This window comes from Phyllostomus hastatus, unplaced genomic scaffold (assembly GCF_019186645.2).
Source record: "Phyllostomus hastatus isolate PE091 unplaced genomic scaffold, TTU_PhHast_1.1 phas_contig_196, whole genome shotgun sequence".
NCBI classification, from domain to species: Eukaryota; Metazoa; Chordata; class Mammalia; order Chiroptera; family Phyllostomidae; genus Phyllostomus; species Phyllostomus hastatus.
This window is the reverse complement of record NW_025333709.1, coordinates 25,004,766-25,031,987: the sequence shown is the minus strand read 5'-3', so window position 1 is coordinate 25,031,987 and position 27,222 is coordinate 25,004,766. Positions and strand designations below refer to the sequence as shown.

The 27,222-nt window shown below is 44.4% G+C and overlaps 1 protein-coding gene across 12 annotated transcripts in view; it reads left to right on the top strand.

Annotated features, from left to right (window-relative positions):
- APBB2 (amyloid beta precursor protein binding family B member 2) overlaps positions 1–27,222 on the top strand; it is a 323,568-nt gene that overhangs the window by 95,871 nt on the left and 200,475 nt on the right. For 11 of the 12 annotated variants that reach the window (XM_045834009.1, XM_045834006.1, XM_045834014.1 and 8 more), the window contains one exon: positions 21,132–21,251. The exons of the other annotated variant lie outside the window; for it this stretch is intronic. The gene's annotated coding sequence lies outside the window, so the exon portion shown is untranslated. The remainder of the gene's footprint in view (positions 1–21,131; positions 21,252–27,222) is intronic. 12 annotated transcript variants of the gene reach the window in all.

Genomic DNA, 27,222 nt, shown 5'->3' with positions numbered 1-27,222 from the left:
TGCAGATCTAATGGCATTCTAATGGCATTCTGCCCTTGGTGTGGCTGCACTGTCTGAACAGTATGGAAGCCACACATTACAGCACTTAATTTTCACAGTAATTCTTGGCATTAGGGATTACCGAACCTTGGGGGAGGGGAGGAAGTACACTGCTCACGTTCACACAACTGGAAAATGTTGGAGTTAGGATTCCAGTTTCTATCCATTCAACTTTCAAGCTCACACAGTGTCCTCCTAACCCCGGGGCGCTGGCGGGGAAGGTGGGCTCACAGAGGCTCAGGGCCTGCCGAACTTGGAGCAGCCTTTGCAGCTGAGGCATCTGGAAGTGTGTGTGCTGCACTGAAGAGCTGGTGGTGATTAGACGTGAGGGCTGAGTCAGAAGACAGAAAAAAGTGGGGGGAATAGCTGGGGCAACAGGAAGAGCACGTGCCAAGGCATAGAGGAATGGGAGCTCCTGCCATGTGCAGAGAGAGGCTGGGGTGGGGCATGTTGGAGGGCATGGTGGACTCAGGTTGCGAGGCCCCAGCTCTGAGGAAGGCCCTGTGTGGGCCGTACTAGAGACTCGAGGTTTCTAAGCATGATGTAGCCGGAAGAGTTCTATGATAGAAGAGGTTTCATGATCCGAGGAGAGTTTTACAATGATCACTTGGGTGGAGGTCTGCAGTACAGACCGAAGAAGGGAAGACTAGAGGCACGGGGCTGCCGTGTGGGGCTGTGCGGGTGGTTCACTGCACACAGGTGTGTGTGAGCGGTGGGTGGTGGGACTGGTCACTGTCTGGCTCATCATTCACCAAGCTGTTTGCTCTTGGGATTGGGCCTGCCTAGGTAGGGCTGGCACCTTTAAAAATATTCACAATAAGCAGCTTTACTTACCTCTCAATGGCTTATAAAGTAATAGGAGGGATTAGATAAAGACCTAGCCATGTACCCTGAGGCTTGAGTCTGGAGGTGGACACGGTGGTCTGTTTCCTAACTGTGATGTTGGGCATGCTCCTCATTCTCTCAAAGGCTGTTACCTCATCTTTAGGGGGGGTTGATAACAGGATGTAGCAGGGCCCTGGACGGAGCAGTTAAGGGTCCTTGGTAAGAAAAGGAGCTAGACAGGCACGATGGAGAAGGAGCAGGGACTGGAAGCTGCTCCAGGCAGTCAGCCCTGAGAGTGTCCTGAGGGCTGTATGAAGAGTTTTATATGTTTTATCTTTTTTAATCCTATATCACTTCTGAGAGGTAGGTGTTATTGCCTCTTTTGAAAGATTTTGAAACTGTGGTTCAGGTAGGTTAAGTAACTTGTCTAATGTCACACAGCTAGGAAGTGGCACAGCCAAGACTTGAACCCAGGGCTGTGTGGCTCTCACATATATGCTCTTAACCACTGTGCTGAAGTGCTGTTCTTAGAAGTATATTCTTTATGTTGAGCTCCCTTAATACCCTACTTAAATCTCTCTAATGTCGTCTTCTGATTTTATCTTTTATTGTTTTTCACTTGAATTAGGTCATAGTTATTCGTATAATGATGTATTTAATATACTAGACTGAGAGCTTGAGGACTGGGAAGCAGTCTTATTAAATTTTTTTTGTCTTTCATAACTCTGCCCAATAAAATATGCATAGATATGGTGATTGAACTCTAAAATTTTTCTGTGTCTTAAAATTCAGTAGTCTTAAATTATACAAGTAAAGCTTCGGTTGCAGTTATTGGTCACATAGAACTGAAAAAGGAGCCACTGGGTTTTAGTTTGATAACTGGGTTGATTGCTAAAGTCTTAGGAAATTCCTAATTGCCATTTTATCAGAAAGAGAATTTGTGGCTTGCTGTCAAAGACTGAAGCCAAGACCAAAATGTACTTTTTGCATGCCCTTTCGGGAGGCTGTACAGCCATTCGTGCTTGCTGCTGCATTGTTGTGCTAGGTATAAAACGCAAATGTTTTAAATGATAATTTTGAGTCCACAGAAAATGTTACACTGTCATTTGTGCCGGGAAGGACCTCAGTTTTTAAACCCATGTGGAGCCCTTTTGGCTGAAGGTCAGTCTTGTGTGGTCCCGGCTGGACAGCAGATCAACGTACTTTCCGAGGTCAGGGAAGGTTCTCAGAGGCCCTGGGGTCAGACTGCTTCACTTTGCATCCCAGCTTCCCTTGGCTTGTGAGCTCGTGGCCCTTGGGAAGAAAGTGTCTGTAAAATAGATAAGAAAACAGGTTGACGTGATATGTACATGTGCTGGTTGATTGGGAATTTAGGGAGCAAAATCTGCATCCTGTGGGAGCCACTTTTGCTCAGATATGCTTTAAAGGAGTCCAAAAGTGTGAGCTCGTAGGATGGAATCTGACACTTCATTGTTATAGCCCGTGTTCATCTGAGGATGAGCCTTGGCTGACTTCTCAGTCTCTTCATGAACTCTTGGAGGCAGGTCAGCCCGTGCTCCCTGCTCTGTTTGCCTGAGGAGCGTAGGAGGTGATGGCTTTTATGAAAATGGAAAATGCTAGTCGAGATGAACATTGCCTCTGGGCTTTGAGAAACACTGGGGTTTCTCTCATCTTCCAGAAGAGGAGCACCAGTGAGCTGTGAGAAAGAAAAGCAAATCCTGCGAAGTTTCATAGCTTGTCTCTGCTGCTGTTCCCAGAAAAGGGGGAGGGAAGGGCCCATAAACGGCTCCTGGAGCCCCAGGAGATGGTAAGTTCAGGTGCTCAATAGAGCACAAGGGAGCTCTGGTTCCTGTTGGCCTTTGCTTGGCCTGGCAGGAAGTGCAAGAGCAGCAGAATGGGTCTCAGAACATTGCTGTCCAGCAAAATCAAACGTTTGCCCTCCTGTCACAGAGTTTATTTTCTTCCTTAAGTTTGAAGTTGCACTGACTCGTGGTGTTGTGCCCTTTTGAGGTTTTATAACCTGGATTACTAGAAGTACAAGCAAGTCAGATAAACATGTTCCCCAGACCCAATCTTAACCTTGGAGTTTTGGGCTGCTTGGTTGTGCCCTTGAGAGTAAGGGCAAACTTGGCCTGTGCCTTCTTCACAGGGAAAAACAGGAGGTATCAGTGAACGTGGAATTTCAAAACCATTTCTAGCGTTACCTTCCCCCACTACGTGACCCCTGCAAAGAAGCTTCAGTCTTATCTAAACTGGTAATCCCTTTGTATGTGGGTACTGTGGTAGGGAAAATAAAATCGGATTGTGTAGCTTTCCCTTTATTTTCCAGACTAATTGTTTTCCTGCATTTAAAAGCAGATGTTAAACTCTTCCTTTGATGTTCAGCAGCAGACAGACTCCAGTTGTGTGTTATAGCTCTTGGTGCATATCGTTTGAATAAAGATCAGCTTTGGCAGTTAGATCTTGATGGTTACATTTTGATCTGGAGCCACAGAACTGAATATCAATTTATTCCTTCATTCAACACACATGTGATTCCTGCTTGGCCCCTTACATAAATTGTTTTCAAATCTCACAAGTACCACATAAAACCTTGCAAACTAGATAGTGCTATCTCTATTTTACAGATAAGGAAAATAAGGCAGGGGAGTGATCAGAAAACTTGCTCAGGGTCACATGGCTATTAGGTGGCCAGGGATTTTTTTTTTGTGGGTTGGGTTGTTTTTTTGGTTTTTTTTTGGGTGACCCCAAAGCTGTCATTACAATGGGACTGCCTTTTAGGAGGAGACAATCAGTGAAACAAAGATTTCAAAGAGTTGGAATCAAGAAAAAGGAGGTTAACCATGAACCCTTCATTCATTCATTTACTCCACAGATATTTTTTGAGTGCTTATTTGTGCCGGACACTCTGCAAGGTATTGCAGAGTCAGAGGTGGGAAAGACATGAGCCATTCCCCACCAGCTCGAAGGAGGAAATGGGTGGAAGAAAGTGTTTGCTTCCCCCTGAAACCTTCAGTGTCTTGGTTGGGAGCGATTTTACAAAATTTTTTAAGATGTAGAAATTTTGACACCTTAACAAAAGTTTAGTTTATTTTTTTTTACACCAGTATATATACTAAAGTATCTGCAAATAAGCAGAGGGGTGACTTCATTAAAGTACTTTGCAATTGTGCTCCTTGCTTGGGCTGCTTAGAACATGCAGACATGGAGGTTGGGGTGAAACTATATTGAATTTTACATAAAGTGTTGCAAACACAAATTTGAAAAATCACCTGGCAAGGACTATACTATTTCAGCTTTGGATCTCCCATTTGATATAACAGATAGCACCTGGTAGTAGCAAGTACCAGTACCTCTGGTGGTTTGGCTGAGTGATGGGAAATCAAATAGGGGAAAAGAAACTCATGCAGAGGCAATAAGTTAGGTAATATCAAATAGTATGAGATTCGCAATTAAATTAACTGATAAATAAGCAAGGCGAGAACACTATGGACTTAATTCACACCTGCAAACCTTTGGAATAACCAGGGTGGGGAGGGGCTGTGTTTAGGGGATCTGGACATGCCGTTGAGTTTGGGTGCTTGAAGGAGACTGCAGTCTTCTCTTGGTCTTCTAATGTGACTCTTCTGACTTCCTGTTCACACCGGAGCCCTTTACGCTTTCTTTCCTACTAGGGTCTTTATTTCCTTTTTTGAAACTTTAGGCTTTTAAGTATGGTGTTTGTAGGGTGACCATGCATGTCACTTTGCTGGGATGATCCTGCCTATGCCTGTTTTCCGTTATTATTTTTCATGAGACTCTTTCAATACCAGGTATCCTGGTTTAGATGATAAATTAAATGACCACCCTAATAAGGAGGAAATTTGGTAGCATTCTATGTCTTTTTGTTTTTTTTTTAAGATTTTATTTATTTATTTATTTTTAGAGGAGAAGGGAGGGAGAAAAATATCAATGTGTTGTTGCCTCTCATGCGCCTCCTACCGGAGACCTGGCCTGCAACCCAGGCACGGGCCCTGACTGGGAATTGAACCAGGGGCCCTTTGATTTGTGGGCCGGTGCTCAATCCACTGAGCCACACCAGCCAGGGCACATTCTATATCTTTCAAGAAAACTTTTGTAGCATTTAGAGTTCTTTGAAGAATTAACGTCATGTGGGCATAGTACCAGTAAAATTACATATTATGCTAGTGTGTGAGTTCTCATTATAAGTAAGGGAAAATGAGCAGTAGCTGAAAAGAGTCAGATGTTGGGAGAAACAGGTTGATTGCAACAAAAGGAACTTTAATTACAGCTAATGGCTGGCGTAGCCATATGAGAAAGGGCATTTAAAGGTTATCGCAATGATGGGTAGTGTTTAGGGAATCGAGCATGCTTCGAGAAAGTCTTGGCATCATCGCTAGTTTTGATTTAGAGTTTTAGTGTTACAACAATGGTAATTGGATTCAGATGTGTTTTCATTTGTTCTCTAAGTAGAAAGTAAAAGAAATAAATTTTTAAGCACAGCTTTTGTCAGAGATTAACAGCAATAGCTGGATGGAAAATTGTTTAATTCATATTTTCCCCCTAAAATCTTCTGTTCAATCGTGTCTTTTGTTAAAATATTTTAATCAAATGAGACATTCACATAGGGACTTCATGGGTGTTAATAGAATATATGTTGGGACTTTTTCTCTCAATAAATAGGGTTAGATTGGTTGTTGTAGCTCATATACATGGATTTGAAGTAGCAGATTAGTGTTTTGTCCCACAGATGTATGTGAAAGGTGAAGCCTGACAATAATGGCCGTGTAAGGGTCGGGTGTAGGATTAAAGTCATGCTATGACCTGTCTCTTCCATGTTAATATTTTATGAGCTAGTGATGCAAGTCCCATTGTTTCTTGTTCCCTGCACTGTTATGTTTCATAGGAGGGTAGATTTCTAGAGCAAAAGGATTATTTGTATACATTCTTGCATTTCTGTTTGTTTTGGAATTAAATTTGAACTTGCCACTGTCTGTCTATGGGTGAGTTCTTCCTCTGGGCCTCAACTTTCTAGCCTATAAAATGGGAGTAATAATATATATTGCTTGGCATTTATTAATATGATGTTTATTCATTCCTGAATCTGGGATAAACAATAAGCATGTAACACAAAGTTGAGTGTTCTCCCAGGCTTAGGAATCATTCGCAGATGCTGAGGGTAGAGAGACATGTGGTATTGTTGGAAGGGCGAGACTCAAAATATGAACAACAAGTCACTGGCCAATCAGAATGGCTGCTGACTGAACATTCTGGGTGGTCTTTGTGGTTTTCACTCACTTGGGTATCAGCCGGTTACTGTCAGTAGCAACAAGTCAGTGTGTAACCTCTGATGATTTGCAAGGAAACTGTTGTGCTTCCTAGTTATAAATTAAAGCCTTCTCCTCCGGGGTGATCAGGAAAGGATGCCACCTGCATGTGATGGGGTGAACCTGGCCTTCATGCCTGGATTCCTGTCTCAAAGGCTCCCTTTTCCTTTTGGGACCTTGCTAATCATTGCTGTCAGTACTGTGATAGTGCTTTTGGGGACAGTGCTTTCCCATTTCCTACTTCACCCTTAATCTGGAAACACGTCCTTAATTCCCTTTGGCAGATAAAAGTTGAATTCATGACTTTCAACAAAACCATGAGAGCCCCGTACATTGGTTACTAGATATGGCAGGTCTAGACCCATTGTCACTGGAGCCTGGGCAAGGCTGCCTCTCCGGCCTAGAGCACCAGCCCCCAACCCCAGAAGGGACTGGCAGCACCTCCAGGTGCAGAGCCCAGGCCTCAAAGAGATTGGTGTCCTGGATGAAGGAAGATTCCCCTCTTCTGCCAAGTTCTTTTCTTGCTAGTTCTCATTTCTCATCTCAGGCTTTGCCCCTTCCCAGAGTAGTTGACACTCGAAACTCCACCTCTCCCAGGGCACACCCTGACCCCCTTCTGCAGGGCTGGATTGGTACTCGCCACAGCTGTGAAGTAGTTCAGCATCAGTATAAAAGCTCCCGTATAATCCCGGAGGTTTCTTTCCTGGGGCAGGGATGAGCTGGTGTAACCATACTGGGCACTGACTAATGTAGCGAAGTCTTTGAGAAGTTGCTTTGTGATCCCTTCAGACCTGTTGGATCGCCTATTATTAAAAAGACAAGAGATAAAAGGTGTCAGTGAGGATGAGGAGAAAAGGGATTTTTGTGCACTGTTGGTGGGAATGTAAATTGTTATAGCCACTATGGAAAACAGTATGGAGGTTCCTCAAAAAATTAAAGATGTTTCCACTACATGATCCAGCAATTCTATTATGGGCATATGTCTTAAGGAAATGAAACATTGTCTAGAAGAGATATCTGCATTCTCATGCTCATTGAAGCATTATTTTACAACTGCCAAGACATGGAAGCAACCAAAGTGTCTATCAATGGCTGAATGGATGAAGAAATTGTGATATACATACATGCACACAAACAATGAAATATTACTCAGCATCATTTGTTGGTAGCCCTTACGATGTAAGAGGCATGGACATATTTATTTCACGTAGAATTGAAAAAAATAATGTTTATTATCAGCTTAATCATCTGACAGAAAATGGTTCCTCTTCCTAGCCAACCTCTTTCCCTTCAAGCCTAAAAATCTGCTACTTCTGATGGTTGGAAACAGAACTTCCACAGGACAAAATAAAGCCCCTTTGTGTAAATTTCTGGCCGATCCCTTCCAGGGGTGTCCAATCTGCGGGCCACATGCAGCTCAGATGGCTGTGAATACGGCCCAACACAAAATTGTATCTTTACTCAAAACATTATGAGATTTTTTTTGTAATTATGTGTCACAATGTATTTCACGTGTGGCCCAAGACAACTCTTCTTCAGCGTGGCTCAGAGATGCCAAAAGTTTGGATGCCCCTGCCAGCCATTGCAGAGGGAAAAAGCAGAGAACTATTTCTACCTAAATATTAATTCAGACCTTGGATACAGCAAGTCTTTTTTGGAAATCGCTATTTAGGGCTCTCCTATTTTGAAATTCATTAGCTAGCTCTGAATTTGCCTCCTTTGTACTTGTGCATAAGAAACTGACCTTTACTTTTAAATTTCTTAAAAAGTTAATCTTGGAAACAGCTTTGGAGGCTGATTTCTTGGGATTGTGCCCCTCCACCCCTTTCCTTTTTTCCAGAATTGAATGTCGTTTCCTACAGAGCTGTGGTTACTATATTGTGTATTTACTTTGATGCACACTTCTGTTGCTGTGTGGAATGTCTGCCCATTGTGATTCCAAATGAAAGGGGGTTGCAGAATCTGGGATTGACCAAGGTAAATTTATTTCAGCTTTTCAAACCCCATGCGAACATGCTCTGATTCATTCGGATGACGGTGGGATGAAACTCTTGTTTCAGCGGCAGTTAGATATTTCGTGACTGCACAGAATATGTGGGAAAGGTGGTTTGGCAGTGGGTAGAATCTGAAGTAGCACTTATGTCACCGACTGAGATGAAATTAATTTTTGGCCAAGGAGATCAGTAGTCTAAATTCTGTGACTGAGCAATTGATCTCTTGGCATGCTTTTATGAAATAGCACCACAGGCAGGGAAAGTATATGTGTACATTGGGCTTTGCATTTATTTTGTAAGCCTTCCCTATAGGTGGTGTATGGTCCTGTTCTGCACAACTAACAGAAACTGTACTCGTATTTTGCCATGCCCTTAACTGTAGCTGTAGTTTGTCCTGAAAAACTCTCTGAGTTTCCAGAAACAGTGGGCACCATAGAGAGACGCTTTCTTTCTTAAGCATCCACATTTCTATTAATGTCATTACTGTGTTTGGCTCTTTTATGAAATCCTTTTGGTCACATCAACAGTTTGTTCTAAGCTATCTATCTTAACTTCTGGCTTCGTCTGCAAAATTTGTGTGGTGAGCCTGAGACGTACGCAGATAAATTGCCTAGGGTTCAGCTTTCTCAGACTTGGAACTAAACACGCTGCAGTATGCTGAGCTGATGGATGCAGCTTTTCAGCAATATTGATGTCGCTACAGTTGGACATAAATCTTTGGATGCCGTGGTTTGCATTTCCATATTCATGTGCAGTTCTTGACCACTGGTTCTCAGATGGCTTCATCTCTCAGAAAGCTCTGTTTTAACTAGAGAGGCAAAGAAAATGGTTCTTCCTCTCCCACTGCTCTTCTGCCTACTCATAACAGTAAAAATCGTGAGTGTCGTCTTTTAGCCAGATGTAGATGGTGGCAACTCCCAATTCACAAACTGATTACATCCCCATGGTTTTGAACTTGGAGTATGTTTCCTAATGAGAGAAAGCAATTCAAAGAATAGATGAGCCTATTGAAACTTTTTAACCCATAACATTCCAGCAGCATAGTTTTATTTGGACCTGAAAACCTGACCTTCCCCTGTGTTTTCCTGTGGAAGAATGTTCTTTATTCTGCTTTGGTATCTTAAGGAACATAAACATTTCATTCTTAACTTCTGTGGACAGTCACCTGTCTCTACCTGTGTATCCTGGGGCAGTATATCAAGCAGTGTTCTTAGAAGCAATAAAGACTGGCTGAATGATTTAAGCAGAGAGGTAACATACTGAGAAAATATTGGGTAGTTTCTTGAACTGCTTGAAGTCGGAAAAAGGGCAGGAGTGAACAGAGACTAAACAGTCAGATTCATAGCCAAGGTCCTGTGACCCGATTAGTTCTCTACGGGGTGGACCCGGTCACTGAGCAGTGGGTCATGCTGGTTCACCTTGACCACACCAGTGGGTACCAGACACTTGCTACCAACTCTGTCACCTGAGCCTTTGCTGTGTCTGGGCACTGGATGTTGTCACCTTTGCTCTCACCTTGATGTTTTCCCCCTGACACTGCCTTCGGGGTTGGCCAAGGCCAAGTCATGGGCTCGTGCCTTAGCTGCAAGGGATTCTGCCTCTGGGTCTAAAGATATGGCTTTTGTCAATACTCCCACGATGAGAAATCCCTCAGATACAGGGAGGGGCTTCATATACTGTACAGTCTCCATCCTTCCCCCCTCTGTAAGGACAAATCTTCACTATGAGAAGCTCCAATAGAGGCTCTGGAGAGGGGAAGTGGCCAACATATATTTGCCCACATGAAGCTGCAGTTAGTGAAATCTCTGACAGCAAAGCTGGCTAATCTGCCCCCTGCACTGCTGTTCAGGGGCCCTCCCACCATGTGTTAAGAGAAGCTAGGGGGCGACCTGACAACTGAGGCATATTTGACCTCTCACAGTATGTTCTGTATGACTTCAAGACAAAATGCACTACAGTGAACTTTAACAGTTTGGTTCACTAGGTGGAGCAGATTAAGGTTCATATGTTTCCTTACTTACAGTGTACAATGAAATTTCACATGGTCAGTTTGTTTTACAGTGTTGGATGGTTTGTATATTTTATTAGTCAACTTCTATCCTTTTTAAAATTTATTATTTGCGATAATGCATATATATATATCTTACAACTTCCTGCTTGCTTATTTGCATTATTTTTCACTTCTCAGAGGCAACCACTTTGAATTCATTTAGCTCTTCTTCTGATTATCTGCTTCCATATAGCTAATTCATATGTTTATATTGATATTTCTTAAAAATTTCCTCAATTGTAGACATTTTTACATTTTTTATAATGTTTTATTATTTATGCTATTACAGTTGTCTAAATTTTTTCCTTGTCCCCTTTCTGCCCAGCCCACCCCTCACTTCCAGAATCGTGCCCCACACCCGGTTGTCCCTGTCCACGGGCCCTTCCTATATGTTCCTTGACTAATCCCGCCACCTTCCTTCAATCAGTCCCCCGTCCTCCTCCCCTCTTACCAATGTCAGTCTATTACCTGAGTCTTATTAAGGAAGGTAAGGGGTTACCTCTCTTTTATTCTCCCTCCATCAAATACCTGCCCTTAACTCGCTAAGATAGTTATATCTCCATTTGTTCCACTGTAAATATTTTTCACAGCCGAGCTATCAGTGTACTATGGTTTTATTTTCTTTCTTGGATAGCATGTTAAAAATTCATTTTGAAAAAACTCATATTTTATTTATGTCTAACTTATTTACCCCCAAATTCTCGGCTAAGGTCAAATCCAATGGCTGGTGTCTCGGTTCTGGGTGTGTGTATGCGTGAGTGTGCGTGCGTGTGTGTGTGTGTGTGTGTGTGAGTGTGTGAGATCTTTTCCCCGGAGCCTTCTGTCTGCCCGCTTCATTTTGGACTGTTTACTCCAGAAGCCTCATGCCCGGCAGTTGACCTGGCATTTTCCTTTACTATCATGCTGGGACTCCTTGATTGACCCATTTATACCGGATGGCATCTCTCTTGGTTTCTTCTTTCTCTGGGGGAAGCACATTGCCCAGTTACTTCTGGAGAAAGAATGTGTATGGTATAATTTTCTTGAGATCTGGCATGTGTGAAAATATAATTTAAGTCTCTCCACATACGTGAGCGATATACAATTTAAAGTTGGAAGTTATTCTCTCTGAAAGTTTTGGAGACTTTGTTTCATTTTCTTCTGCTCCTAATTTTGTTATTGATTTGTTGAATGCTTTTCTGATTCTGGTTACTTTGTATGTGACTTTTTGGGGGATGGGGTATTTTTAGAGGATTTTTTTTTAATCCTGTAATGTACTGAGGTTTCATCATAATGTTCCTTTATGTATAACTTTTTTCATTCACTGGGAAGATTTTTGCAGAGGGTGGTGGCGGGTCATTTTCCTCCTACACTTTTCTGTATTCTCTCTTTTCTGGAACTCTTATTTTCCAGATGCTGGAGCTTCTGTGTGTTTCCTCCAACTTGTGGCACAAAACAGTCCCCAATCTCTGTCCTTGTGCCGTTCTGTTGTCCTCTGGGGGAGGATAACATTTCCCTCTGTTACCTTCTAGCCCTTCCATGGATTTTTCATGTCTATGATCATAATATTAATTCTAGGAACTCTTATTCTCACAATATTTCTATTTTATAGCATCCTATTGATTTTTGCTTTATGGATACAATATCTTTTGCCCCCTTGGAGTTATTAATAATGTATACATGAAGTTGTTTCCTGCTCCTGGCATCGACTCTGTTTCTTCCCAAAGTTCCTGTTTGTCGTGTTAGACTCTTTGTCACACATCTGGGGACCATTTGCTGTCTGTTTTTACTTACGTGGAGGCACGGAAAACTGATTGGAAGCTCCCTGTGTGTGAATGAGCAAGTTGCCTGGCTCTCTCTTTTGTTAGTGATGGCCTTACCACAGGATGACTTCCTTTTTCCAGAATCCCCATTTCTCCCTAGGGTTTAGTAACTGTAGATCTCTTTTTGGTGGGCTGGTTAGTGTTGCCGGGAAAGTCTTTCAGTGTTTTCCTGGCCAGTCTCTGGGAAGTCAGCAAGGGAAGGAGCTGTGGGTCTCTCCCTTCAGAGTGCACACTTCCATCAGTCCTTGCTTTATGGTGCCTCCGCCTAGTCACTGTTCCTAATGTCCCCGAGACCGGACTACTCAGGTTTAGCCTTTGCAAAGGGCAGACCTGCGATGGAAAGGGACACCACTGGCAAGCTTCATGGCTAAGAAGGACCTGGGGGTTTACTCCTTATAATGTCTGGAAAGCAATCCTCCAGTTTCCAGTGCCCCCTTCAGCCAGCCCCCGCTTTAAATGAAACTGTGCTTGAACTTGCACGTTCCCAAGGGTCTATGCCCCATATTGCCTTGCTTCTTCTGTCTGTAGACATTCCAGTTTTTTTCTGTCCCTGCTTTGAAGATTCACTCATGTTTGGCTCATCTGCTTTCTATTTTCAGTTTTTCCCCCATTAATTTTCTCCTCTTACATTGTCTTTCTTCTTGTGAGTTTATCTCTGCCTCTTGCTTGGTGTCATTTAGCGGAAGGGATGGAGTTAAGCACATGATTATAATCTACCACATACAACTGAAAATTCCTAGTAATGAACTTTTGAGATTTGGTCTTTCAATTTAGATCCATGGTTGTCTGGTCCCATAAAGAAGAGTTACTTAGTTTACTCTGGGATTCCATTTATTCTGCTTTTCAGTTTCATTCAGAGATTGTTAATCTCACTGTCAAAATGAACTAGGCATCACCCTTACTTGATTTGAGTACATAATAGCAAAAAGGGTCACTTATGTGTAAGGTATAAATTCCAAGTCTGATCTCAAACCCGTTCGCAAAAAAATAACATACAGTTTCCAACAATGTAAAGAAGAGACTTTTATCGCCTGGGGTTTTCTACCACCATACTCCCAGTTGGGTCAATCTTTCTTCGATTTCCTACTAGCTTGACTTGAGTTGTGTCCAAGCTGGGAGAACATTCTTTCGTAAGACCCGTTCTGTCCGGTGGTCCCGGTTGTATTCTGCAGGACACTGAGTTTCCGTGAGGCGTCTCTAGATTCCATAGAAGTTGCTGGGCTGTGACGTCCTTCTCCACTCCTAGTACAAAATCACTCCAGAGTGACTCTCGCAAAACACAGAAGTCTCTATAATGTGCGGAAGGCCGACATTAGTGAGCAGGTCAACACCGCAGCAGAATCTGGACCAAATATGCTCTCTTAGTGTTTCCCTTAAACTTTGTTAGTACTCCAATTTTAATGGTAATGATTGATTGTTTTACAATGCTTCTTATATTCTTAAGGTATGTCAAGGATTACTGTGAGTTACTATGGGTCATGTTCAACCACTGCAAAGCAGAGGGAAGCCAATTCAAATTTTAAAGGTTTTGTGTCCTGCAGGGCTTGAATGAACATAGGGCAATCTGATCTGATTCTCAATCGAGAGTTTACAGAATCTTTAAAAAAAAAAAGTTTACCTCCACATGGTAGAATTAATATTTTTCTGTTTCAGACACCTCATGTTCTTTGTGGGTAAATCGAGACTGAGAGTGTGTTGAGGTTCTGAGAGGAAACATTTCTATTTGGAGGCTCCTGTTTTCCCCGCGGTGGGTAAGAGTGCCAGGCATCTGTTGCTGTGTGAAAGCGCACTGCAAGTGTCGCTGCCTCTGAGCAGCACGGAGGAAGTTCTTCTGTCCTTAAAACCAAAAATAGGCCCTCTTTCTCATTATCCTAACTCAAAAGATCATCTTTTTAATGAGATGGGTACATCCCTTGTGGTTTTCACAGATTTAGCGGTCAGATTATGTAATGCGGAGCTCCGGTAAGACAGACAATGGGAGTTTTACTGAGAGCTGAAGCAGTGGCGACCACAGCGTTCTTTTTCCTTCAGCGGACCTTTTGACCTCTTCTTCCTTGACTTTTCATGTATTATTTTTGATGATTCTCGAAGGGATTCACCTGTCTTATTTAATATATTTAACATGTATGCAGTTCTCACTGTATTTTAACTTCAAAAAATTGTTACCAGAGAGAAAAAATAATTTGCAGGAAGAATTGGATGTGTCCGGATTAGGCATAGTCTACTAACTTGTGCGAGACAGCTCTGCGGAGTGTTGTGTATTAATCCGCTGGCTACTAGAAGAAGGAAAAATGGATACTTTGCTGATTTTAGAAAGTTCTCCCTGTGTTTTGGGAAGCGGGGCAGGGACAATGAATAGAAGAAAGTAAAAGTATTTTAAGAGAAATAAGGTATATTAAAGTGCCCTGAAAATGGCTAAATAACGTAAATGTGTTAGTTACTATTACTACAAGAGATTAGCTTTAAATGAGAAAAAAAAAGCCCACAAAGATTCAATAAACATAACTGGGAAAGAGAAAAGAAGTAACTTGGATAAGAAAAAGTGAAGGAAGAAACTGATGGGAATGTCATAATGGGGGGGGCGAGGCTTGCAGTTTAGTTTTTTGTTTTTAAATCTGAAAATGCACAGGTATTTGTACTTACTGTTTAAGCAGTTACATTAAGAACATTTATTAACCAAAAGAAAATTCTCATCAAAAACAATTTGGGGAAAATAATCTTATCCCACAAGGGGTGAGGGGTAGGTAGAAACCATCAGGCAGATGACTTTCTCAGCTCTAAATAAAGATGTGTGTGTCACAGAGGGTGATGTCCAGTGTTTACACTTAGCGAAGGTTTAATTTACATTTGTGGATGTCGTCTGAGTCTTTCGTCTTGTTCTCACTCACACCTTTGCGAGGAGGGCATGATTCACCCATTTTACAGACGGGGCATGGAAGGCTAATGGACCAGCAGGGTCACTCATTCAGTGACAAATCCCTCCCTTCTTTAGGTTTTGAGTTTATTCCCATATTTCCACAGGTACTTCCCATCAAAGCAATTGATGTGTTGCGTTTCTGGATATTCAGCTTGTTGGATTTCTGTAAAAGAAGTTCTTGTTAGATAACCGTGGTCACTTACAAATAACTCCTCCAGGGCATGTTTTAGGCTTGGCTGTATTTGTACTAAATGATTTCCAATGAGTTCCACTTAAGGGTTAGTATTTGAATTCTCTAAGAACCAAAGAATAAGCAAACAAAAAAAGACGTCTCAACGGCCCAAACATGGGTTCAGAGTCTGTGCACTGTGCGTGCCCTTCCGATCTTATCTGGAGCTTGGTATTTTAAGTTTAGTTCTCTTGCACTTTTTTATTTTATTTGGTTTCCATAGCTGCGCTGAAGAAGGGAAAGGTTGGTAGTCTGACAGCTATGAGACTTGAGTCTTAAGGGCAAGAGCAAGGAGATAACCACACCATCAAAGGCAGACTAAATATCCCACAAAGCAGAGCAGTCCGAGGCCTTTGAGGAGCGGAGCACACAGCCCTGTGCGCGGGGGAAGGCTGTCTCGCCTTTCTGGGCAGGGTTCGTCTGGCCACCCCGCAGCGTGCACATGAAGCCAACCTTGTGCCTTGCCCCTGTGTTCCACTGATTTATCTTCCACTCAGATCCTGGCTCTGCTTGTCTCTAGACCTGGATCTAGAACTTGGATTCACCTTTGGCTCTGCAGAGTGCTGTGCTGTCCTTGGTGCTTGAACTTCAGCAACTTCTCATTTCTGACTCTCTGAGTGTGCTGTTGCTTTGACAGGAACTCCCCACCCAGCTCTCCTCGTGGTGGTGGAAACTCAACTTCTGCCTCATATCCCCCAGCCAGCTCCTCTTCCTCAGAGTCAGTGTTCTCATGTTCCAGGGGAGCGAGATTATTGCCGGTCATGCTGATGATCCCATATCACCAAACAAAGGTTAATTACAACCTAGATTCTCTGAGAAGACATTACCTTTCATCAAGATGAGAACAAGTCTCATTCACACCTTTGCAAGGTGGGCACGATTCACCCATATTACAGATGGGGCATGGAAGGCTAATGGACTTGCAGAGTCACTTACTTATTCAGTGACAAATCCCTCCCTTCTTTAGGTTTTGAGTTTATTCCCACAATTCCACAGGTACTTCCCATGGGAAAAAAAAAGATTAATTCAGTATGGTTGAAAGTAAACGCACTTAAAAAAATCTTAGGTGAGTAGTCCTTCAACTATTATGAAAATCTTGATCCTTCCGAATATCTTACTCCTTGAACTTTCTAAATAGCGAGATTATACAGCATAATAACTGCAGAGTGATTCAGAGGATTGTAATTTAATGTTATAGAATATATTATTTTCAAAGAACATAACCAACTTTTTTTAGTAGCTTGTGTAGCTTTCATGTAAAAAAATGTTGCATTAATAAAGCCCTTTTTAAAACATTTTGTTTACCTTCTGTTTTTTAGGTCAACAGCAACAAAAAACTTAGGTAGCAACATTATGATATCATAAAAAGCTGGAAAAGGTGATAGTAGAACAAGTGGTTATTGACATGAAATGTTTATTTTGAGAGAATTCTTGGCATTTTTGCCCATGTCAGCATAATGAGAATTTGTAGAAGATGGAAGTATTAATGTAGCTGTTGAGGATTAATGTCCTTGCAGAGCATTTGTTAGTGAATATGTTATGGCTAGTACCACAAATGCAGCAATTGAAAAGTTGCATACTAACACTTTGTGGATTGGCATACTCCTTTTGTCCCCTTGATGGCTTGCATTCAAGTGAACAGTATACCGTTCTTCTGGGTCTCTCGCATTCTTAATCAGGAACAGACAGCAGGATGGCAGTCTCAAAGAGTTCTTTCCTCCTTGAGGCCTCGCTGATCACATGGGCAGAAACTCTTTCAGGACCGAGTTATTTTTTTTTAATTGATCTTTTAGGTAGATGGGGGGTGGAGAAGAGAGAGAGACAAAGAGAGACAGAGAGAAACAAAAACTTCGATTTGTTGTTCCATTTACTTATGCATTCACTGATTGATTCTTGTATGTGCCGTGACTGGAGATTGAACCCACAACCTTGGTGTTTCAGAATGACGCTCTAACCAACTGAGCTACCCAGCCATGGTTACGCCCAAGTTATTTTTTAGCAGTTTGGGGAAAAAAGGTCACATTGCACACACAACAATAACAACAACAATATCCTGCCTACTGTTCCTCACTTTTGGAAACTTTATCCTTAAAGTTGCTGGCAGATAATACCATGATGTGCTGCTGTGTGATGTGTGAAGTGTTTAGTATGGTCCCTCAAAGCTTATGTGTCATAAAAGAAGTGAAATGATAAATAATATACATATACAATAGGACAAAACCAGAGACATGTAACGGAGTGAATTTTCAGAATTTTCACGAGAAGCCAGCTCCTTTTAATAGGCTTGTTATCGCATTACTGTCCGTTGCCCCAGTGGGGTGAGCCTGAGCAGGTTGCTGTGTGGAGTGAGCATGTGGGAGGGGAGGCGCCACGCTGCTAGAGCAGCGATGTCCTGTCCTTCCCAGGAAGGACGAGAGGGAAGGCAGACAGATGAAAGTGGGCAATTTGTATTTCTTTGCATGCTCAAAATGTTCGCATCTACCTATTTTCTCGTTTAGGAGGCATTTTGTGTTTCATAATTTCATTCTTTCTGAATCCCCTTACTTAACACACACTATTTGTTTAGTAGTTCATAAAGATTTTCTTCTATGCAGAGGAAAGGAAATGCAGTTGCGTGTGGTTTGCAGCTTGGCTTTGAATCCGTTAGGGTGGAAAAGGAAGGAATAGAAAGACCATTTCTGTGCTGTCAGAGGTGTCCAACATTTTGGTGTCTCTGGGCCACTGGAAGAAGACTCTTCTTGAGTCACACATTAAATACATTGTGACACATAATCACAGAAAATTCTCAAAGTGTTTTAAGTAGATTTATGATTTTGTGTTGGGCCACATGCATAGCCATCCTGGGGTGCATTTGGCCTGTGGGCCACAGGTTGGACACCACTGGTTTAACTGGTCTCCTTAGTTGTGCAGACTCTTAATTTATGCATTGGTTTATCAATTTATCGATTGACTCTGTTTTTATTGACTGCTTGTTGTATATATCCTTGCCCTGGGGATACAAAGTTGAATGGCCCAGGCAGTAGGCATCAAATGGCTCTGGAACCTTCTCAGTACTGGCTGAATTCAGGGACGATAACATGTTTATCTAGAATTCTAAAAGTCATCTTCCAAAGATGGCCTGGGGATGTTTATGTCGTGGAGTAGCCTCAGAGTCTCTGAGGTCACCAAGGCTGCCTGGAGAATGTAACACCTGTTCTTCAAGGCATTTTCCATTGCGTTAGATTTTCTCATGAACTTTGCTACTTTGGGCACTGTTGGCGTACTTTCCAAGAACTAAGTCATTCCACCCACGTCTGTATTTGCCAGAACTCGAGGCTGAAGAGTGGGCAGGAGACTGAAGTGGGACGACATCACGTATGCGAGGAAATTTCGGGGGCAGGTGCTGCTGCCGACTCCACTCCCCTTCTTGCCTTTGCTTTCCAGTGCCCGACTCTATTTTCATTACACTAGTTGTGCTAGGAAGGGTCTTTGAATTGAAGCATCTTAAGAAGCCTTATGTAAGATAGTGGGTAGTGGTTTCACTTAATGAAACTACATGTGAACCTTTGGAAAGATTGGCACCCAAGCCCAAAGATCATTTTAAGAGCATTCTTCTGAATCTTTGTGTACACAATATTTTTTGATACTATTAAGTTCTACTATGAGTGTGCTTATCCCACAAACATCCCTTTGCTCCTTGATATGTACTGGTGAATGTAGTATTTATTTTTATTTCAAAATGGGGTTGGACTACTTTAATTTTGGAAGGTAACATGCCAGAAACCAAGATTTTCAAGAGCTGTGTCTCCAAATCATTTACGTGTCAACTTGTTCCAGCAAAGGGTCTCACCAGCTGTTTTATCTACAACGTGGATGTCATTTGGTCTGTTGCCTCCAGCATCCCAGTGCTGTTGCCTGTGCACTCACTATAACCAGATTTGTCTGTATTCCCTCTGCTAATATCAGAGGGTGCGGACTCTGCTTCCTCTTCAGGGCCAGCCTCTTCCTCTGGAAGGCAGCCCCTTCCCCGCCTCCTTTGGGACCCATTCCATCCTTTCCTCCTCCCTCTTGTACTCGCAGCCTTTTTCTCCTACTGATTCTTTCAGCTTACCTGAGTGGACTTCCGTCAGCACTTACCCCTTCCAGCAACTGTCACGCTCCTCCTTCTGTTCCTCGGGCTCTGTTGTCTCTGCCTGCACCATTTCCCTGAAGCCGCGCTCAATCAGGGTGGCCAGGAACTGCTTAAGTGTTACATCCAGAGGTCTGCTTTTCATTTCGTGTCTTTATTCATCTCATTGGATCTCATGGTACTTGTCCCTCTGCCTTTCTCCCTTGGGCTTACTCAACAGATCTCTTTCCTCTGCTCGTCCTAATCCTCTCATTCTATCTGCGTTCCTTCCGTGATGTCACCCACTGATGTAATTTTTGCCATGTTCTGTGTAAGGAACACTTAAATATTTTGCTCGGGTTTCTTCCCCAGGCTTGATCCCCAGGGATACATGGTACCCCTACCTGAATCTTCTACAGCTGTTTCTCAAGCTCTACACTAGACCCCCATCTTCCTCGTTCAACTTGTTCGTTCTCCTGTATTCTTGGCCTCACTTGTCACTCACAAGTCCACCCAGGACTCCTGTCCACCCACGTGTAGTCATTTTCCAGGTTGCTTTGTGTCTGGATGCTTCCCAAGCACTAATTCTTCTCTCCGTTCCCCTTTCCTACCTACTTCCACAGTCCTGATTCACACCTTTCCTCTCCTACCTAACAACCAAACTGGCCTCGTTGGTCTCCCTGCCTCTTCTCTGCCCCCCTTGAATCCACCCAGACAGCAACGCGTGTGTCTAAAACACAGATCTCACCCAGCAGTGGCTGTCTGTAAGCAGGTGACAGTTGGAGATCTTGGATGTGTGTATAAGGTTATGATCTGGCCCCAGGCTGCTTTCTCGGCCTCACCCCACAGCACTGAATTACACCATGCTGTTTCTTACCGCTGCCCTTCCCCTTGTCTGTGTCCCATTACCAGCTTGGCTAAGTTCTGCCCAGCCTGAGAACATGCCTGCATGCCTTGTTCTGGGAGGCCCTCCCTGGCCTCCCTGTTTCTGGGCTTGGTGCCCCTGCTTGGCATGAATGTCAGTCACTGTCCCCGTCTCACTGCCCTACGAGGCCCGCTGTGTGTGGCTCCAGTCCCCACTAGACTGTATTCGCCTTAAAGACAGAGACAGCGTCTTATTTATCTTTGTAGCTCCAGTGTCTAGCATATGGCTTAGCATGTAGTAGGTGTTCAACATACGGTTTTTAAATGAAAAGTCAGTAATGATAGTAAATCAGCACAATGCTTACAAAAATGGGCAGAAGTCATCTGTGCACAGTAGTCACCCTTGGGCGGCATGAAGGGGGCGATGATGTTCTGGGTTTGCTGTGCGGCGTTCGGGCTGGGAAATTCACTGTGCTGGCCACCTGTGGTATGTGTTCTCTCCTGTATTTATGTTACACGTCGAAAGCTTTCCTCAGAAATCAGTTTGACGTCTTATCTGCCCAATACAGGAAATTTCTTTTTTTTTTCTTTTGAGCTTTAAGAGTTTTTACAGGATATTAGTTCAGATGTGACAGCGAAGAACCAAACTACAGCTGTTCCTTTCCGTGAGGGAAGAGGGGATGACAGAGCATGAGCGACATGTGCGTGGGATGCCTGGCCTGCCAAAGGGGGCCCCTGAGGTCAGCCCTGACGGGTGGACGTGCAGTGACCTGCGCGTCTGTCACACTCACCCCAGGGGCCACGTGCTAATCCTCAGTGAGCGCTGGGCCTGCCTGCAGTAACGGGGGGGACTTTGGCTTGGATGTGACCATGAATAATTCATAAATGGAGTTATCGGGAAATTTGTGGTCATCATTAGCATTTTAATGAAAAAAAAATGCAGTCATTATTCTCAATCTCTGTTTTGTTTCTGCTTTTGTCCCTCCCCCCACCGCAGCCAACCCTCTCAGCCTTTCCCGAGTACTTGGAAACGGCCGAGGCCCCTGCCGATCGATGTGCTGACTGGTCGCTATGGGCAGACGGTCCGCGGAGGCTCACTGTCGCCCAGGCAGCTCCTGTACGTATGGGACCGGTCTCTTCTCTCTCTGTTTTCCTTTAATTTTTCATTATAGCATATGGCAGGGTGTGAGCTGGTGAAGGTTTATAACATTTAACTTGACAGTGTTTAGAAATGCATGATAGTGAATCGCTCTCGGGTAAGTTTTTAATATTGAATGATGAGAAATATTATCTAAATTAGGATTTTAATAATCCTGCGGCCCTCTAAGACCAGGAGTGCATATCAGCAATCTTCCATTCCATGCATCCCGTCATAGAGAGGTTTTTGGGGGTTTTTTAGCTGTCCTTTTTTTTGGTCACATATTTAACATTTGCACCAATATAAATGCCATACATTAAAAACATCTCCCCGTGATCGTTGTAGTTCTTTTGAAATAAAAAAAAATTGTGGGCCCAGAAGAGAGGTCCTTTGGGTATGTCATTGTTGAGTACGTGTTAGGGAGAGAGTCCACAATTCTTATTTCTTAACGTTCCCCAAAGGGGGAAACCCCTGATTCCCTCGGTGTGGGCCTTTGGCATCTCAGCACCACGTTCCCCCAGCCACCGTCTTCGGGGCAGGGGGTGGGGGGGGGCTGCAGTCACAGCCCTTTTCTGTTTGGCACGCCCCCGTGTCACTTAGGAGGAGAATGATTGCTGACCGTCTAGTTAATGATCTTTCTTATTTCTGGAAAGGAGAGTTTGTCTCAAATGTATTTTCTTGTTCCCTTTAGTCTTTCAGCCTTGGGCCAGCAGCTGTTACAGATACTTATTTTTGTTGCTTCCCTCTGAATTTCTGGAATTCTGGCTTCAAATCAGGGGTGTGTTTGGGGTAATTTCCCAGAGTGCCTTTGCTCCCACATCCTGTCCATCATGATGCTTGTTCATATGCACCTGTAAGTCCCCCTCCCTTGTGCAGTTCAGTTTTTTCTTCGTAGGAGAGTTCGAACCACCCTCACGACCGTACCCAGACAACCGCTTGCTTCTAACATCCCCCCAACAGCCAGATCGTTGGGAGCAGCAGGGGGAGGGAGAGCCCACGACAGTGCGTGGGTTTAGACCAGCCACCAGGGCTAGAGCCGCAGGGGTGGGACAGACAGCCTTCGCACACAGACCTCACCATCCTCCGAGGGCATCGCTGTGTTACTCTGAAGTTAGCAGTTTTCACAGAGAGCATCATCAGAAGTTGTTGACACTTTATACTGCAGACCAGGGGCCGGCAAACTGTGACCCAGAGCCAGCCCAGGCCTGTCTTTGTAGGAGCTCACGGTGGCTTCTATAGTTTTAAGTGGTTGCATTTAAAATGGTTATATAGATACCTACATACCCTCTATTTTGCCTCTTGCCCCTTATGAGCCTAATATATCTTCTATGGCCTGGCCTGTTAAGAAAAAGTTTGCCTATCCCTGCTGTAGAAGAGAGTTGGAAGCCACGTTCTATGATCGAACCCTGTGAAAGTATCATTTAACCTACCACAATGCCTATTTCATATGATCTGACCTAATACATATTGAGGAAATTCTTCTTTCGCATGGCTGAAATTCTAAAGTCGGGGCTCTTGGCGCACACGAAGTGCATTTACCTGGGGAATCACAGGTGTGGACGTGCTTGTTTTTCACCGTCTGGGTGAGCGAGTCACTGCGCCTCTCCTGCTCACAGCTCTTCCGTGGGCTCGCAGCCGAGGAGGCTCCTGCTGTCCCGTAGTGGAAAGGAAGCTCTTCTTTTCCACTTGACTGATATTTTTCACCCAGAGTTTTCCAGAGAAAACTATCTTTGTATCTTCCCCCTCCTGGGTGCAGGGACATGCTGGCTGTCCTCGGAGACCCCTGCTGAGCCTGGCACCTGTGTGTCTTTCTGGTGGGAAGGTGGGTGAGTGGCTGCCTTAGCCATAGGCCACAGGCCCCGCAGTGTGTCTGCGTGATGCGTTGCTTGGAATGTCCTTCCCCGCCCCTGGAATGTGGTTCTCCCCCATGTGCGCCTTCCGTCTCCGTTTCCATATCATCGATCCCTTAGTCCAGTGCGTAACAGCCTTCACTGATGTTATGCGGTTTGTTTTCCACTCTCCCCTCTCCTTCTCCGGATTATTAAATAAATCTGCTTGTTGAAACCTCTGGCTGACCTTCTATAGTGGCCACTCTTCCTGGTAGGAAACACGAACTCAGCTGCTCTGTGTCCCGTCACCTAAGACGAGAAATCTAAGTTGACTCGGGGCCTCTGGGCCAGACCAGGGTCTGAACAGGGCCACATTGTTCCCAGGGAAGGAAAACTGTTTCAGGGCAGAAACTCTCTGCAGTTTATAATTTTGTTATTAAGCGTGGTCGGAAGCATCAGCCAGGAGTGGGTAGGACATACTGCTGTGCTCTGAGCTGTTCTTGAGGCTCACGTGGCAACTTGGAGTTTAGACTTTCTTTCCTTCTGTTTCGGGATCACTGCTGTGCCTTTTGAGGCTGTCCTGTCTAGGGAGCAGGACGCTGTCCTTCGGCGAGTGTGGAGTGGCACCCACTGAGCACCAAAATAAGCAGCAAGAGCTAGAGCTGACCTCTCCTGACTTTTCGACATCTATTTGTGCTTATGTTAAGACGAGTTAAATTACCCTGGGGACTGTTCATCAGGTTGCACCCTTGGTGACTCTCCCTCGCACCCATCCGCTCCTTTGCGTGACTGTAGCTGCCGCTCTGACCCGGCCCTCAGGAGCTGGACCGTTGCAACAGTCTCCAGGCTTCTGGCCTGAAGTCTCCCTCCTTCAAATTAGATCCATTCATACAAGCCGAGTTAGTCTCACTGCTGATACTAGCTCCGATCGTGCCGCTTCCCTGCCAGGGAATTTGAGTGCATCCCCACTAGTCCAGAAGGTCGCCCTGACATTTTAGTCCTCTGCATTTTCTTTCACTACTCTTTGAATACCCATTACTCATGATTAAGAATTGTTACTGTTACTGGTAGCAGCATTACTCCTCAGTAGATCTCTTAGGACAGCCTAAGTGGGTGCTCCTGCCAATGCACACCCTTTGATTCGGGTCAGTGTGCCATCGCTCACGCGTGCCCTCTCTGGAACGTGGATCCGTCCGTAGACAACCTGCTAAAACCCCACTCTGGCTTCAGGGTGCAGCAGAGGTGCCCTGTTTCCTAGGAAGCCTCACTGGTTTCCCCTGTCTGGCAGCACATGCTTCTGTAGCTCTTAACCTGACGCTTGTAGCCCACGTTACTCTTTGTGTGTGCTGTGTCTGAACCCTGACACTAAGCGTGTTCATCTCCCTTCTCTCCTCTGTGTGTGAGGGCAGTGCTTTGTCTGTGGTCAGTGCTCACATATGCGTGGAATCCCCTTGGGCTCGGGGGTGGCTCTGGATCGTCGCTCTCCTCAGGAAGCCGCTGCAGAGCATTTCCCAGAGCTCTGGGCAGAGCCTGGCAGAGCCCAGGCCAAGCGGGCCTGTGTTCTCAGGGCTCCCGGGGGGGCCCCCTCTGCCTTTCCTCCCCTCTCACTCTGCCAGCGGGTGTTTCCGGTCTTTCTGCACTTGAGAAATTGCCCTTTGAAAAGCCGAAACAGTAACAGGCACGTACGATTATTTCTTTTGGCCTTTCCTCCTTGACTTCCCCACACTCACTGATGAAAGGCATTGTTTTCTTTGTGGTTCTACTTCCTGCCACACATTGTGTCCTGATTTTACCAGAAGGTTTCACTGCAGACTGGATTAACTTGGAAAGGTTCATTTTGTTATGCCCATTTCACAGATGAGAAAACCGAGGCTTGAAACAACAAAGCAGGCTGTCAGAGCAGAGCTGCAGTGTGAGCCCAGGTGTACCTGCTTCCATGTTTGGGTTCCTTTTTCCTGCCGGGCTTTGTCCTCACCTGCTGACCACTCAGATGATCCCTTATGTTGGTGCTGTCTACTGACCTGTTCCTACGACCACAGCTCGTAGTAGTGTGGGTCTTCAAGGCCTGAAAGATTCCGCAGCAAAGGAAGCTGACCTCTCTCTTGTCTCCTCTTTTACCCATTATTTAAACCTGGTAACCACAGGTAACATGAAGGCCATAGAAGAGCACTTCCTATAGAAAAGTAGTAATTAGTACAGAAGCAGTAACATCATGCGAACAATACATGTTTAATCTAGAGGATTTTAAAAAAGAAAAAAGTTCTCAGTGCTACACACCAAGAGATAACTGCTTTGAACATTTTGTTGAATACTTTTCTATACTTCAAGTATTCTCTCTCCATATCCTTATTTCTACTTACGTCTGCAAATGGGACCGTGTGATCCGTTGTGTTTAGGGAACCACGGGTCATCGATAGCTCTGTAGACCGGTATGCCTACTTTCACGGCAGCTCCCCAGTAGCCGCAGCCCGCGGTGTTCAGAGAAGGACCGTGAGGCCAGGGGAATGCAGGAAGGCTGACTCACCGCGGTGCAAGGAGGAACTTCTGTGGTGGTTAAAAATGCCGGTCAGGACCCACGAGGTGGATTTTCACCCTCCGTTATAGGCCTCGGTTCCCAGTGTGAAGCGCCCTGGCCCAGAGGTCCTGCGGCGCCGGTGCCGGAGGGGCACCTGGGCCGAAGCGGGGTTTGCAGGGCGTGTGCGCTGGGAGTTCAGAACTTCGCCGGGGCGTGAGGAAATACTTGGAATTTGAGTTAAAACCAGGAGCCCCAGAGCAGCGCTCAAGATCACTACCAGCCAGTGGGTCTCGCCGCCCAGAGCAGCCAGGATATGACTTGGTATCCCGAGAGAGGGGCTTCCTGCTCTGGTCTCAACTGGTTTTCCCGGTGTGGGCGGGGGTCCTGTAGGGTTGTCCCGATGCCGGGATCGCAGCGAAGACCGCCGGGGAGGCTCCCAGTTTTAGTAACAAAGTTCTGTGAATGAAGAGAGGTTATGGGAGTTGGGAAAGGTTAAAGGCCACAAGGTTTTTAAAACTGATTAGATTTTTATTCTGCCCAAAGGAAAACACAGAAAGAACAAAGATTCATTCATTTAAAAAAAATGTGTAAATACCAAAACCTCAAGAAAAAAAGGATCTTTAGCATTTTTCCTGTGTCTTTAGAGTCTGTGTGTGAGAGTGTACCTGTACATTTCCATGAAGCATGATTGCGATCAGACTGTGCGTCTTTTATGACCTGCTTTTTGTAGCTGAACTCATCATGGAAATTTCTGATATTGTTAAATATTCTTCTAGTGTGCGATACTTAATGACCATATACTTCATTACATTGCACGATACATTGTAATTAACAGTCACCCATTGTTGAACGGCTAGGTTATTCCTAGTCTTTTGCTGTCCTTCTAGAGTAATCATTGCTCAGAACTCTTTTTTTCTTCCTTCAACGGTGTCTGCAAGTGAAGTTGCTAAGCTAAAGGGTGGCTTGCACGTTTTAAAGACATTGCTACACGTGTCCAGGCCGCCCCCCGGGGAAGTTTCTGTCCTGTTGTCCTCGTGTGAGGGCTGTCCTTTCCCTCCCACCCCGACCCAGGGATTTTTTCTCATGATTTTGACTTTTTCTTTGTACTTAAGAAGTTGTTACTTATATCTTATTTGGTTTTCCCATGTATGTGAAACTGGCAGAGTCCGTCTTTATCATCTTAATGTACCGTATTGACTAGAAATTTTATTGCTACCATTTGATTATAGGATTTTAAGACCTTTGATTCACTGATGAGAGTCCCTGAGTTCTACAGAACTTTAAAAATAGATAAGTGTTAAATAATTGTTAAATCAGTGGATGAGTATTCTGGAAATTCTTCTGTTATTGAGACCCCTTATACCTGAGTCACCCCGGTTCTGGAGTGCAGGGAGCCCAGTCTCATGACGGCCCCTCCCAGAACACGGCTGTCTGTGCCCGTTTTCTCAGAGTCACTAAGTCGGACTCCAGGTTTGAACATGGCGTGTGAGCCCACGTGGAGAAGGTGGCTCTCTGTGGCTGCTCTGTTACCAATATTTTTAGAAACTCATAAATACAGTGCTTATTTTCATGTCTAGTAAGTAAGGTGTATCTTCATGTTAACAGT